The following is a 14,474-nucleotide window of genomic DNA, read 5'->3' as shown; positions in this document are numbered from 1 at the left end:
TCAGGTAATCTATTTGATCCCCCCCACCTTTTACCTCAACTCCCAAACAAAATGAGTATCCATTTCTTAAGTCAAACATAAAGAATTCGTAAAGGTGACAAACTCGTTAATGAATCATCCACTGACCTTAGGAACATAGAGATGTGAAACACATAGCCCATGCCCACTCTCTTTTATATAAATATTATCCCTGTTGCTAACATTGTGTCAGGTCATAGAAAAGAGTAAATATTGTTTGATGGTGAGTTGGTGTCCTTTATTCTCTTTCTTGTAGTCAATCTGGTATTTAGTTGATTGCTGAAAGTAATTATCAATTGCATTCAACAAATAGCATTGTTGATAATGGTATTTTCTAATCAGAACATTACCATTTTCTAAATAGTCCATTAGAGTTGCTTATATTGTTCACAATCAAGGTTATTGAATATAAGCAAACTCCACTGATTTACTAATTATTCAAAAATGGACCAAAAAAATATACTTCTTTGATATAAAAATAGAATTACTAAATACTAGACTGATAAGCTGTGGTTAAATTGTTAATTGCTTAAAATATTTAAGTAAAAAGTAATTAAAATCTGTAGTTTTGAATTCAAATATATTCAGTTTCAATGTTTACCTTATTATAACAGTGCATCTTAAATGTTTCTTCAGAAAAGTAAAAGGAAATGTTAAAAGTGATATTTTAAAATTTGGTGTTTTGTTCCATACTTGGGATTTTTAAACTTTGGTATCTTATTGTGTCTCAAGGCTGAAGTTATTTCATTGAAAATGTACATCACAGTATATTCAGATATACTTTCTTAAACAGATATACTTTCTTATACTTTCTGTTACTTGGTTAAAAACACAAAGGTTAAAAGCTAGCACTTCCTGGCATGCAGTTTTCTCAAGAATACTACCTTTCTCTCACATCTGTATTTGCTAACAATATGCATATTGTTAAGTAAATATGTATAGACAAGAGGATTTTGAGGTTAAATGGTTTTGGCATCCTATACCCTAAAAAACATTGATTATGTAGTATGAAAGTTTATAAATATGTAGTATGGTCCAGAATTTTCTATTTGGTACGAAACAGGAACTTTGAATCTTCTGAGCTACAAAAATATAATTCTGATCTGGCAAGTCTACAAAGAATAACTATGTTACCACTTACCAGCTATTGGAGATAGAAAGCTCAGAAGCAGGCTGGCAAATCTGTCAACCTTAATTCTTTTTTTTTTTTTTTGAGACGGAGTCTGGCACTGTCAGCCAGGCTGGAGTGCAGTAGCATGATCTTGGCTTACTGCAACCTCTGCCTCCCAGGTTCACATGATTCTCCTGCCTCGGCCTCCCGAGTAGCTGGGTTTACAGGCGCCTGCCACCACACCCGGCTAATTTTTTGTATTTTTAGTAGAGACGGGGTTTCACTATGTTGGCCAAACTGGTCTCGAATTCCTGATCTCGTGATGCGCCCACCTCAGCCTCCCAAAGTGCTGGGATTACAGGCATGAGCCACCGCACCCAGCCAACCTTAATGTTTAATCATAAATTATTGTCTCTTCTTTAAGCCTCTCAACTCTCCATGTGAGCATCATATATCTGATGACCAGTATTTGGTTAAAATACTGCATGTATTCACAGGATGTTACTTCTTCTGTCTCCTTATATGTATAATCTCAATTCTAAAAATTTTTACAAATTTGTATTTTATACTTGGAAGTAGTTGGATTTATTAAAGGACATTGCTTTGTCCTATCCACTGGTGGAGTTCAAAGTGAATGTATTCTGTGTACAAGATGTGGATTAACTTTTTTATTGATGGAAAGCATTCTCATTGTAGGAAATAAAACCACCTTGTTAAGCTTTTGGAAACAGTATTCAAGGTTACTACTTAAATACTTAAATATTTGTTTCAGACATACAGTCTGAGGTAGAGTCTTCGCCAAATTGTCACAACTTGACTAGTTAATATTCTGCCACGTATACCTCTCATTCTAAACATATTGTTAATAAAAGTAGCTTGAGAATACTCAGCTAAAATTTAAGTTACTGATTTTTCAAGGTCCCACTTTATTCTAAGACCCTGAATACCTACTGTGAAATTACCTACTGTAATTGTTCTTAGGAATATTTTAATATATAAATTTCTTATAAATGAACTTTGCAAATTATAAGATCATATTTGAAAGAATGACACTGTAAGCCTTGAGCTGAAAGGATTACTAAGGTATACTATTCATTTGGGGCATTCTTTGGTTCATGAGGTAAACACCACTGAATTAGGAGCCAGGGAACACAACATGATTAGGACATGGTTGCTTGGTCAAAAATGCCGTACAGTAGCATGTACCCACAAGATAATGCCTACTTGTGCCAATTAATATTGTAAATATCCACGTAAAAGGAGCGAAATATTTATAAAATATCAGGGGAGCATAATCATTTCCACAATTCTTTTGATATCAAAGGCTTCTGCCACACCAACACAACACTTTGAACTTCAAGACAATGGAAAAATAGAATTGCTTAATAGAAATGTAATTCATTCTTTAAGTATTTCTTCAGTTTCTACTATAGGCCCAACCCTGTGGGTTCTCGTTTAAATTTTTAGATGTCTTGGCCCCTACCCTCAAGAGCCTTCTTTAAATGTTACATGCATTATTTCTAGTATCAAAACTTGGATCTTCTGGTCTATTTTCCTTATAGACCTCATTGAAACTAGGGAACATTTCTTTACGATCAAGAGAACCATAACCATCTGCTGGCTAAAGCTTTTGCCACTACCATGTATAATGGAAGGGAGGAATTTCCCTTAATGAATGAACCTGCCATGTCAGTTATCTGAGAACCTTATGTCATAGGTAATGCTTTTTACTTAGAAGCACAAGTATCTTTATTCTTACATAGATGAAAGAGAAGTGTAACTTAGGCAGAATAAGTGTGTGTGTGTGTGTGTGTGTGTGAGAGAGAGAGAGAGAGAGAGAGAGAGAGAGAGAGAGAGAGAGAGAAAGAGTTTTAAAAACATTATTCTAAAGGGAGACATTACCAGCCCTTAAACACACGTACGTACGTACATACACTACGTTGAAATCATTCCCAAGTGACCTGGAATCAATCTAAGAGTTAAGACATAAACACTTTTGAAGGGGAAGTAGGCAACAATTTATTTTTCCTAGCTCGTGATATATGCTACAGGTAAATAATATAGAATAGAAAAAGTATGTTTGAGACCAAAGTTTATTCAGTTTGGCTGTGGTTTGTGTCAGCAATTCTAAAAGAGGTAGTATATAGTCATTATCATAGTAAGTAAAAGTACATTTTTCTTGACCTAAATGAAAATACATCCTCATGGAAAATCTGAAAAGTATAGAAAGTTTGGTAGCAGAAATAATACAACCCATTATTTTGATGTATTTTGTTTCAAATGTCCACATGTGGATTTTTATTTTCCAAAATTAGGACCACACTTTATGGTTAATTATTCAGTGCTTTTCTGCAACATATACCATGAACGTTTTCCTAGTCTTCAGATATTCACTAAAGCGTGACTTTAGAGTCTGCAAAATATTGCATCCTATGAACATACAAAGCATATTTCTCACATAAATATTTAACAACATTTTCAAATTATTACCTTAGACTCTTTCGTGTACATGAAATGACTAGCTTGTATAGTATGGGCTTTTTAAAACCTATTTCCAATTTATTTTCCTAGAAGAATGAAATGTTTATTTTCAAAAGAGAACATTATGAATGGGCTAAAATTTTTCATTTGAGAAGAAAAGCCTAGGTTAATTTTAAAAATGTTAAAACAACTCTGTGCTACCATAGAGGTTTTTTTAGCTTTGATCAAAGTGAATTCAAACTTGGACAAAAGAAACATTAAAGCCATATCTCCAAGCATCTGCTGTTCTGGGTAGACATGAATTAAACTCACTAGAAGTCTCAGCCAGATTTATTCCTGAATGGTTCAGACAGGTGCAAACACCAAACTATAGGCTCACTTTTGTTTAATGCATCTTCCAACAGGCAGTCATTTGTTCATGTCACTCAAATAAAATTTTTAGCATTTGCTGAACATATGCATATTCAAGTAAACATTTAAATATTCCCCTACCTCTATAAGAAAGAAAGAAAAACCTGGGCAAATTTTAAATGAGCCATATTTAGTTGATTAATTTTTAGCCCAATTATAATGCAATGAGAAAAATTGATTTACTAAATTTTGTTTCTGTAGAAAAGTAATAGCTGTTTAGCACTTCCTTATTCAAAGAACAAATTTAGTATTTCTTGAAATACTTTTCTTCATTGTAGTCAAATCACATCCACATATCTAAAGAAAAAGTTGACTGGTTTTCTTAAGTAAGTGTATATTAATGGAAACAAGCGTTTTAGTCTGCATACTTTAACCATACTCTAAGCTGTAAATGTCCAGTGAGTTTGGAGCTCTAAGCAAAAGGACCTCCTTTTGAAATGCCTATTTTAAAACATCAGATCGTATGAAATCCTTTAACCTCATGCAGTTATATTTATTATGAAATATTTCAAACATACTGTAAAGGTGTAACAAATACTTTAGAAAATCTGTGTTTTTGAGGTAGGAGTTAGAAAATGTTGCATAGGTAACTCATTTATGCATCTTAGAACTACTTGAAACTCTGTACCTTCAAATAGAAAGTAGAGTGGGGAAGAGGGAGGGAGAGCATTAGGAAAAATGGCTAATGCATACTGGACTTAATACCTAGATGATGGGTTGATAGGTGTAGCAAATCACCGTGGCACATGTTCACCTATGTAACAAACCTGCACATCCTGCATATGTACCCTGGAACTTAAAAAAAAAAAAAAAGGAAAAAGAAAAGATTTTGTGAGGTGGAAAAAAAAAGTAAAGTGATACATACACCAAATTTTGAATTCTTAATTTTAAAGTAACTTTTGTTCTTCATGATTTGATTTTGGAAAACACATAACAACTCCCTTTCTGCCTTCTAGTGTGTTAAAACATGAGCTGCTCAGTGTGTACTATTGATCTGTACACACTGAGATTATAAATCAAAATTAATTTTTAAATTGTCACAACTTCTTCATAGTGCTCATTGCATATAATTCTGCTAGAATAGTGATTCTCAAACTTTTAACAAGTAGGAAATCTAGGAATGATAGTCTTAAATTTCCTTTGCCCCTCAAGACAAAAATTCATATTAAAAATCCTACAAGAGTCTGGTATGTGGCTGGGCACAGTTGCTCACATCTGTAATCCCAGCACTTTGGGAGGCTGAAATGGGCAGATTGCTTGAGCCCAGGAGTTCAAGACCAACGTGAGCAACATGTCAAAATCCTGTCTCTACAAAAAAAAAAAAAAAAAAAATTCCAGGAATGGCTGTGCATGCCTGTAGTCCCAGCTAAGGAGGCTGAAGTGGGAGGATCGATTGAGCTTGGGAGGTCAAGGCTGCAGTGAGCCATGAACATGCCACTGCACTCCAGCTGACAGAATGAAACTCTGTCTCAAAATAATAATAATAATATTCAATGTAAGAAGCTTAAGGTTACCACTTCATGCTAGTAACAAATTAAAAACTGAACAACCTGAGAAAACAACAACTTTTCTTATATCTAGCAGAGAAATGAAGTCACTGGGCAAATCTCTGCCCCCATAATTGAAGATAGGCAGATCCAGAGAATCACAACTTAACTGATGCAGAAACCTCCTCAGGAACCAGAGGGTAGTAGGAAAACCTGACCTGTAGTTGACAAATTACTGGAGACGCAGCGTGGACAAGTGTCAGAGTTAAAAACTCCATGGTCCCTCATAATTTTGTGGGTTTTACCTGCAGGAGCTCTACCACGTTCTCACAGTGAATATTGGAGAATATCTTCTCATGCTTCCAGCAGAACAAAGGGGGATGGAAAGTAACCATTAAATATGCCAGAGCGTTCTGTTTTTCTTGGCAAGGCCTGCAGTCAAGAGAAACTTTTTTACCAAAGCCCAGTCTTCCTGAGGGAAGGGAAATACCCAACTCCAGCTCCTCCAGCCATCTGATCACACTGGAGGAGGACTAAGGCATACTGCTGAGGTTTACCACCCAAGGTCAGGCTAAGCAAAAGACTGTGAGTTAATCTTATGCCTACAGAACACTTTGCCTCCCCCAGCACCTTATCACTACATTACTAAAGGTCTATTTACTGCAGTTCCCTTTACCCAGTAACTATGTACTACTTCCAACAAAAAATTATGAGGCATCCTAAAAGGCAAAAAAAAAAACAGTTTGAAGAAACTGAACAAGTATCCAAACCATATTTCTAGCAAGGAATATTGGAATTATCAGACCAGGAATGTTTTTAAACTATGATTAATATGCTAAGGGCTTTAATGGGAAAAGCAGACAACATGCCAGAACAGATATAAGCAGAGAAATGGAAATTGTAAAAATAAAATAAAATGCTAGAGACTAAAAACATTGTAACAGAAGTGCAGTGTGTGGTGACTCTCGGCTGTAATCCCAACACTTTGGGAGGCCAAGGCAGATGGATCACCTGAGGTCAGGAGTTCAAGACCAGCCTGATCAACATGGCAAAATCCTGTCTCTACTAAAAATACAAAAATTAGCCAGGTGTGGTGGCGCATGCCTGTAATCCCAGCTACTCGGGAGGCTGAAGCGGGAGAATCGCTTGAACCCAGGAGGCAGAGGTTGCAGTGAGCCGAGATCGTGCCATTGCACTCCAGCCTGGGCAACAGGGGGAAACTCTGTGTCCAAAAAAAAAAGGGTAAAAGAAATGAAGGATTCCTTTTATGGGCTTATCAGTGGACTATGAACAGCTTAGGAGAGAATCTCTGAGCTTGGGCATATGACAGTAGAAACTTCCAAAACTGAAAATCAGAGAGAAAAAAAGACTGAAAAAAAACCCCACAGTATCCAAGAACTGTAAGGCAACTACGAAAGGTGTAACAGGTGTAATGGGAGTACCAGAGTACAAAGGAACAGGAGCAATATCTGAAGAAATGAAGACTAAGAATTAGCGCCAAATTAATATCATACACCAAACCACAGATCTCAGAAGTTTAGAAAACACCAAGCAGAATAAATGCAAAACAAAAAACAACTAAGCCTAGGCATGTCATATTTAAACTGTAGAAAATCAAAATTAAAGAAGAAATCTTGAAAGAAGCTGGGGTGGGGGGCGTGGAAAAACCTGTAGAAGAGCAAAGAAAATAATTATGTCTGACTTCTCTTCAGAAACCATGCAAGCAAGAGGAGAATGGCATGAAATATATAAAGTGTTGAGAGGGGAAAAAAAAAACTCACTAACCTAGAATTCTGTACCCTGCAAAATTATCCTTTAAAAGTCAAGAAGAAATAGACTTTCTCAGACAAACAAAAATTTGGTGAATTTGTTGACAGTAGACCTACCTTGCAAGAAATGTTAAAAGAAGTCCTTCAGAGAGAAGGAAAATCATACTAGTCAGAAACTCTGATGTACATAAAGAAAGCAAGAGCATCAGAGAATAAGTTAAGGTAAAATGAACACGTTTATTTTTCTTATTCCTAATGGATCTAATAGAGAACAGTTTGTTCAAATAATAATAGGCACACACACATTTAATGGATGGAATGCCAATCTACGTCTTATAGTCTTCTTCCCTTTCCCCCAACTGTATCTCCCTTCCGGCCTTAAGTCTGCTCAGTAATTTCCAGCAGCAAAATGTTCTTTTCTCCTTTGTGTTGCTAGTTTAAAGCAGTAGTTGAAAATGACTGTATGTGACAGGGGAAGAACTAATTTGCAGTCACTCCACTCTTCCCCTCACTTCCCTTTTGGATGATAGATTATTGCCCCCAGGTGCTATTTTGCTGCAGGGAATCTGAGAAATGAAGGAATCAACAGAAAGGATAATGTGAGGACACATGGAGATGGTCACCATCTGCAGGTCAAGGAGAGAAGAGGCCTCAAGAGAAACCAACTCTGCTGACACTTTGATCTCAGACTTCCAGCCTCCAGAACTGTGAGACAATAAATGTTGTTTAAAAAAAAATAAAGGGAAAGAAACAAAGGGAAGAACAAGAAAATTAGCTAGAGAAGCTAATTTGATAGAAAAAAGATGTAAGTCTATTCGCCCTTATAATATAAGAGTTTGGGAAGCATGTAAAAGCAGGAAAGCTACTTAAAAAAAAAAAAAGGGCAATGCAAGGTCTGAGAGACAGAGATGGAAAATGGAAGTCTCAGATACTGAACCAAACTGTAGGACCAAGTACACATACAGCTACTCCCCCCAGTTCATATCTATGGAAGTAGCTTTACTTTTATTCATTTCCTAACATTCATTAATTTATTTTATTCTAAATATATTATTTCAGACATTTTATAAAAACTGACACCATGAAAGACAGAAGCTATGCTAACCAAACAGAAGAACCAACACTTAAGGAATCAAAGTTAATGAAACAAAGAAGATTATAGAAAACAGTGTAATTAAAATCTTGAGGAGACTTTTCATTTCTACTGTGACCAACAGAGCTCCAACTGGACCAGCTGTCTTGCAGTTAACTTTATAAGCCCAGGATGAAATACAAAAACAACTTACTGGAGAAGACACTAGAGAATGACCAAAAAGCAGATACTTGCTGGAGAGGTCTCAACAGTTGAACAAAAGGAAAGTTACAAGTCTAGCCTAAAGGCAGGCCTCGTCTCTTACATGTAGAGTGACTAGAACTGTTTGAAGACCTTTAAAGTCTTTTTGACCTAACACCAAAGACAGAGTTCAGTATAACCACAGTCACTGGAAAGGGAGGGAGAGGAGTCCCCAAAAGGAGAAAGCCAGAGAAGAGTAAGCACCAAATACTGTGAATAAATTCTGTACAAATTTCTGTCTAAGGCTTAACCACATACGCATAAGACAGACTCAGAGCAGTTCAGCTAATAAGGATAAATGAACTAAATGGAGATTTGAGCTACCACACGAGAGACAGAATTTGACCTTTAAGGACAACCAGATTAATTACCTACTTTAAAAAAAAACAACACTCTGGGCCGGGCGCGGTGGCTCAAGCCTGTAATCCCAGCACTTCGGGAGGCCGAGACGGGCGGATCACGAGGTCAGGAGATCGAGACCAACCTGGGTAACACGGTGAAACCCTGTCTCTACTAAAAAATACAAAAAATTAGCCGGGCGTGGTGGCGGGCGCCTGTAGTCCCAGTCACTTAGGAGGCTGAGGCAGGAGAATGGCATAAACTCGGGAGGCAGAGGTTGCAGAGAGCTGAGATCCGGCCATTGCACTCCAGCCCGGGTGACAGAGCAAGACTCCGTCTCAAAAAAAAAAAAAAACCACTCTGGAGGAATATATCAAAATCCAGACCCTATACAACATAATATCCACAATGTATGGGTACAACCCAAAATTACTTAACAGGAAAATGTCGCCCATTCTCCAGATTAAAAAATAAGACACTTATCCTGAAAAGACCCATATGTTAGAATTAAAAGACAAGAATTTTAAAGCAGTTGTTATAATTTTGCCCAGTGAAGTAAAGGAAAATATGCTTGCAAGGAATGAAAGGATATTGAATCTCCATAGAGAAAGAGAAAGTGTGTGTGTGTGTGTTTATGTATACTTTTTTAGGTATATACCCCCCCACCCATAGAAAGTCTAACAGAAATGTCCAGTCTTTTGGCTTCTCTGGACCACATTGGAAGAACTGTCTTGGGCCACACAGAAAATACACTTAATACTAATGATAGCTAATGAGCTGAAAAACAAAATCTCATAAAGTTTTTAAAAAGTTTATGAATTTGGCTTGGGCCGTATTCAAAGCTGTCCTGGGCTGCATGTGACCCACAGGCCACAGATTAGACAAGCTTGGTCTAGAATAATACAATATTTGAAAGAGAAAATTCACTGGATAGGCTTAACAGCAAAATGGAGATGACAGGTGAGTCATTAAAATTGAAGACAGATAAATGAAAGTTAATCTGAAAACCAGAAAAAAATTGGGGGAAAACCCTTTAGAAATCTATATGAAAATATTGAAATGTCTAATGTTTGGTGTAATTGGAGAAGAGGGAGAGAAATGGCATAAAATTAGTTGAAAAATAATAATGGAAATTACCCAGTATGGTAAAAGATAAAACTCTGAAGAATTAAGAAGGTGTAAGTAAACCTAAGCTGAATAAATATGAAGAAAACCATGCTTAAGTTCATCATAGTCAAACCTCTGAAAGCAAATGATAAAAAGAACAATCTTGAAAACAGTCAGATAATATGATACATTGACTGGATACAAGACGAAAACATTTGAATTACCTTTGACTTATCACCAAGCAAGAGGCCAGTAGATAAAGCAATAACATCTGCAGAAAGAAAAACAAACAACAAAAAAAAACTGTCAACCTGGGTTTATCTTGTGAAAATTTCCTTTAAGAATTATGAATGAAAATATTTTCAGGTAAAAGAAAACAGAGAATTTATTGCAATTATATCTACAGAACAAGAAATGTTAAAGTTGTTCTTCCATGAAGGGAAATTAGATAGCAATTTGGACATTAAAGAAGGAAAGAACAACCTTGAAAATGTTAAATATGTGAATATATATGAAATATCTTGCCAGGTGTGGTAGCTCACACCTGTAATCCCAGCTCTTTGGGAGGCCAAGATGGATGAATTGCTTGAGCCCAGGAGTTCAAGACCAGCCTAAGCAACATAGTGGTACCCATCTCTACAAAAAAATACAAAAATTAGCCAGGCACAGTCATGTACATCTGTAGTTTCAGCTACTCAGGAGGCTGAGGTGGGAGGATCACTTGAGCCTGGGTGTTTAAGGTTGCAGTGAGTCGAGATCATGCCACTGCTCTCCATCCTGGGCGACAGAGCAAGACTCTGCCTCAAAAAAAAGAAAAAAAGAAAAAAGAAAAGATCTTGCTGTAGCTCAGATGTTTGACCCTCAAAATGTCATGTTGGAATCTGATCCCTAATGTTGGTAGTGGGAGCAAATGAGAGGTGTTTGGGACATGGGAGGGTGGATCCTTCATTAATAGATTAATACCTTCCCTGGGAGCTAGGGTGAGGTAATAAGTGAGTTCTCACTTTATTGCTTCCCCAGAGAGCTGGTTGTTAAAAAGAGCCTTTTACCTCTCCAACCCTCTCTTGCTTCCACTCTTACCATGTGATCTCTGCACATACTGGCTCCCCTTCACCTTCCTCCATAAGTGGAAGCATCCTGAAGCTCTCATCAGAAGATGATGCTGGCTCCATGCTTCTTCTCAGTCTTCAGAACCATGACCCAAATAAACCTCTTTTCTTTGTAAATTACGCAGCCTCAGGTATTCCTCTATAACAACACAAAAATTAACTAAGACATATCTTCAGAGTTGGGAGACGATATTATCTTTAGAGATGTCAGAGGGTAGTGCAGCCATTTAACGAAGAACCAGAGATACAGAAAATTAAATTTGTTTAGAAAATGAGTTAAGCAGAATGTTCACAAGCAACGAGTAAATTAATAAGCTTGGAAATTGAGCCAAGGTATTTCTTCCAACATTCAACACAGAATCACAGAGGATGAGAAAAATATGCTTTAAGAAAAGTTTGACAAGGAAGGCAAACACATAGAAACAAGGTAATAGTAAATACCCAAGGAAGTAATTTAAGAACAATTTCTAGAATTAATGAAAGACTGAACTGTTTTGGAACTCAGATTGAAAAGAGCAATTTAAGCCAGGCGTGGTGGCTCATGCCTGTAATCCCAACACTTTGGGATGCTGAGGTGGGTGGATTGCCTGAGGTCAAGAGTTAGAGACCAGCCAGGCCAACATAGTAAAACCCATCTCTACTAAAAATACAAAAAAAAATTTGTATGGCATGGTGGCAGATGCCTGTAATCCCAGCTACTAGGGAGGCTGAGGCAGGAGAATTGCTTAAACCTGGGAGGCGGAGTTTGCAGTGAGCCAAGATTGTGCCATTGTACTCCAGCCTGAGCAGCAAGAGTGAAACTTCGTCTCAAAAAAAAAAAAAAAGAGAAAGAAAAAAGGGCAATTTGGTGGTTGTTGGGATAATTTTTTTTAATCTACACTTGGCGCATGAAAATGCAATTTTGATACATTTAAATATATGTAAACAAAATAACCATAAAGCATCCAGAGAGTAGATGTCTTAGAAAGAATGAGAACCAGATTGTCATCAGACTTCTGTTTAGCTACACTAGATGTAGGAGGATGATGGAGCAATATTATCAAAATACTGAGAGAAAATAATGGAGATTTATATACCCAAGCAAGCCATTGTTTAAGTTTGAGTATGAAATGAATTTAGACGTAAGATACTAATTTGTGTACAAATTACTAGATGTTAGAATCCAGGAAGGAAATAATAAGATACAAGAAGTAGTGGTAATTCAGAAGTAAACCATCCTCAACTTTTCTTGATGGAAAGAGACTGAACTCTAGAGCGCTATCTCTTCCCCTATTCTTTCAATGGAATTGTTTTTTCACCATTTTTCCATTCCTTGGAGCTAGCACAGGACAGATTAAAAACCCCAAATAGCTCATACCTGAAGTTTTGAACCTGGATGACTTGGAGTATAATGGTTGTGCCTTTAATAGAAATAGAGACATGAAAAGGAAAAGCTGACTAAGGAAAAAATGTGGAAATATAATAAGGTTTCGAGTTACTAGAATGTAAAAAGGCAAATATTTAATCATAGCTTTATCATTATTTGTAATTTATATTCTGAGTACTTTGGAAAGTATGTCAACTTCTTGGCCAATAGGACATTGAAAATTAGCTTTAGACCTCCAAAGTTCAGGGCTCTATCCCCACTACCTGGAACTGTGCCTTTTACATATGTGTTCATTAAGTATTTGTTAAATAAAGGAGACAGTTTGCATTAAAACAAGAAGAAATTGAATGCAGATTCCTGACAATATTGTTGAATAGATTGAATGCTTGCTAAAATGGAGATTAATGGGCCATGCTTAGTGTATACTGAATCAAAATTCCAGGTGTATGTCTCAGAAATCTGTAATTTTAATAAGTACCTCTAGTGATTTTTTAAGCATGTTCAAGTTGAAGTAGTCCTTAGAGGACAGGGAAGAGAAGAGAAGAGATAACGGATTAAAACTGGAGAAAGTATGTCTTTAGGGGGCAGTACTTTCAACATTTTAATGTCATTCATTTTTAAAAGATGTTTGCCCATGTACTTGGGGTTCAAGAAGGGACAGACACTGATGGGAGCTTAAGTAACCAGCTCCAGGGCTCAGTCCTCACTGGCTACCCCAAGATGAGAGTATCAACATTTTGAGACACCAGACACCTATCTGTAACACTCAGAAGCTCTGTAAAGGGCAAGAAGGAAAAGGAACGATTAAGAAGTTTATCAGTCAGAGTTCAAAGTTAGAGATACATCAAAGTTAGAGATACATGCTGCTGAAATTCAAGGAGGAAGAGGAATGACCTTTGGGTTTCAGTAGTTGGAAGGTCAAGGGAATCCTTGCAGTTTTAATGCACAGGTGAAGGGAAGGAAAAAGGCATCATCACGTCATTCTGACTCATGCCTCTTTCTTCCAGATTTAAAGGATCTTTAATTAAAGGAGCCCTCTTGGATAATCAAGGCTAATCAAAGTTACCAGAACAACAATCTTAATTACATCTGTAATGTTAATTCCCCCTTACCATGTAATGTAACATTCACAGGTTCTGGGGATTACGACATAGACATCTTTAGGGGAACCATTCTGCTTACCACAGATATGTTCCTTAAAAATAACAGTATTTAAAGCAATTTCTAGAAAAACCATCCAGCTCTTACTGCCCAGTCTACATAGTTTCAGAAGTTGGAAGTGCTGTTAAAATACAGCTTTTTATTAACCTGGCACTATTATGTTGAATGGTATGTCTGTGAATGATGATTAAGAGTGATAGCGTGAAGAATACAAGCTTGAATTAGGACAAGTCAAAAAAAGATATTGAAAGCATCAGCACTTGAAGAAGTATCCACCCCAGTGGCAGCATTCTCTCTATACTAATGGGCTGATTTGTAACTATTATTTCCTGTTGTAATTCAAGGAAATGTTTGAGTTTCTTTCTGAGACTATTGAAAGATTACAAAATTAAATAAATAATCAGAATTTATGACATCTATGCCAAGGAGAACTGTTTTAATCTAGCGAAGAAAGGCTTCTCATATACATTCCCTCCCTCTTCCCAAAACTTTCCTGATACGCAAGCTATTATCTTTTTCCCTTTAGCACTGAAAAATCTTCAAATAGTCATCTGTATGTGTCTTTTACTTCCTTGTAGCTCATTCACTTATTTCTTTACAAATTTTAAAAAAGAATAAATTATGTTGATTATTCTAATGTACCTTCTGAATTTCCTGTCTGAAAGTTTGTTATCTTAATATCATCTGATATCAGTATTTGTTTATGGCATGTTGCAAAATATACTGATATTGTTGAACTTAATTTTAATTAAGAATATTATAAACTTGATTATATGTGTGTC

General features: G+C 36.5%; 1 protein-coding gene and 1 long non-coding RNA gene across 2 annotated transcripts in view; both read left to right on the top strand.

The window, feature by feature from the left end:
* MLF1 (myeloid leukemia factor 1) overlaps nt 1-14,474 on the top strand; it is a 36,530-nt gene that overhangs the window by 4,198 nt on the left and 17,858 nt on the right. The gene's annotated exons all lie outside the window — the stretch shown is intronic.
* Nucleotides 7,272-8,997, top strand: LOC110742627. Its single transcript, XR_002520493.2, has 2 exons — nt 7,272-7,984; nt 8,337-8,997. It is a non-coding gene; the product is annotated as an uncharacterized LOC110742627 (long non-coding RNA).

This window comes from Papio anubis, chromosome 2, assembly GCF_008728515.1.
Source record: "Papio anubis isolate 15944 chromosome 2, Panubis1.0, whole genome shotgun sequence".
NCBI lineage: Eukaryota > Metazoa > Chordata > Mammalia > Primates > Cercopithecidae > Papio > Papio anubis.
The sequence above is the reverse complement of the archived record's forward strand: the minus strand, read 5'-3'. Positions and strand labels throughout refer to the sequence as shown.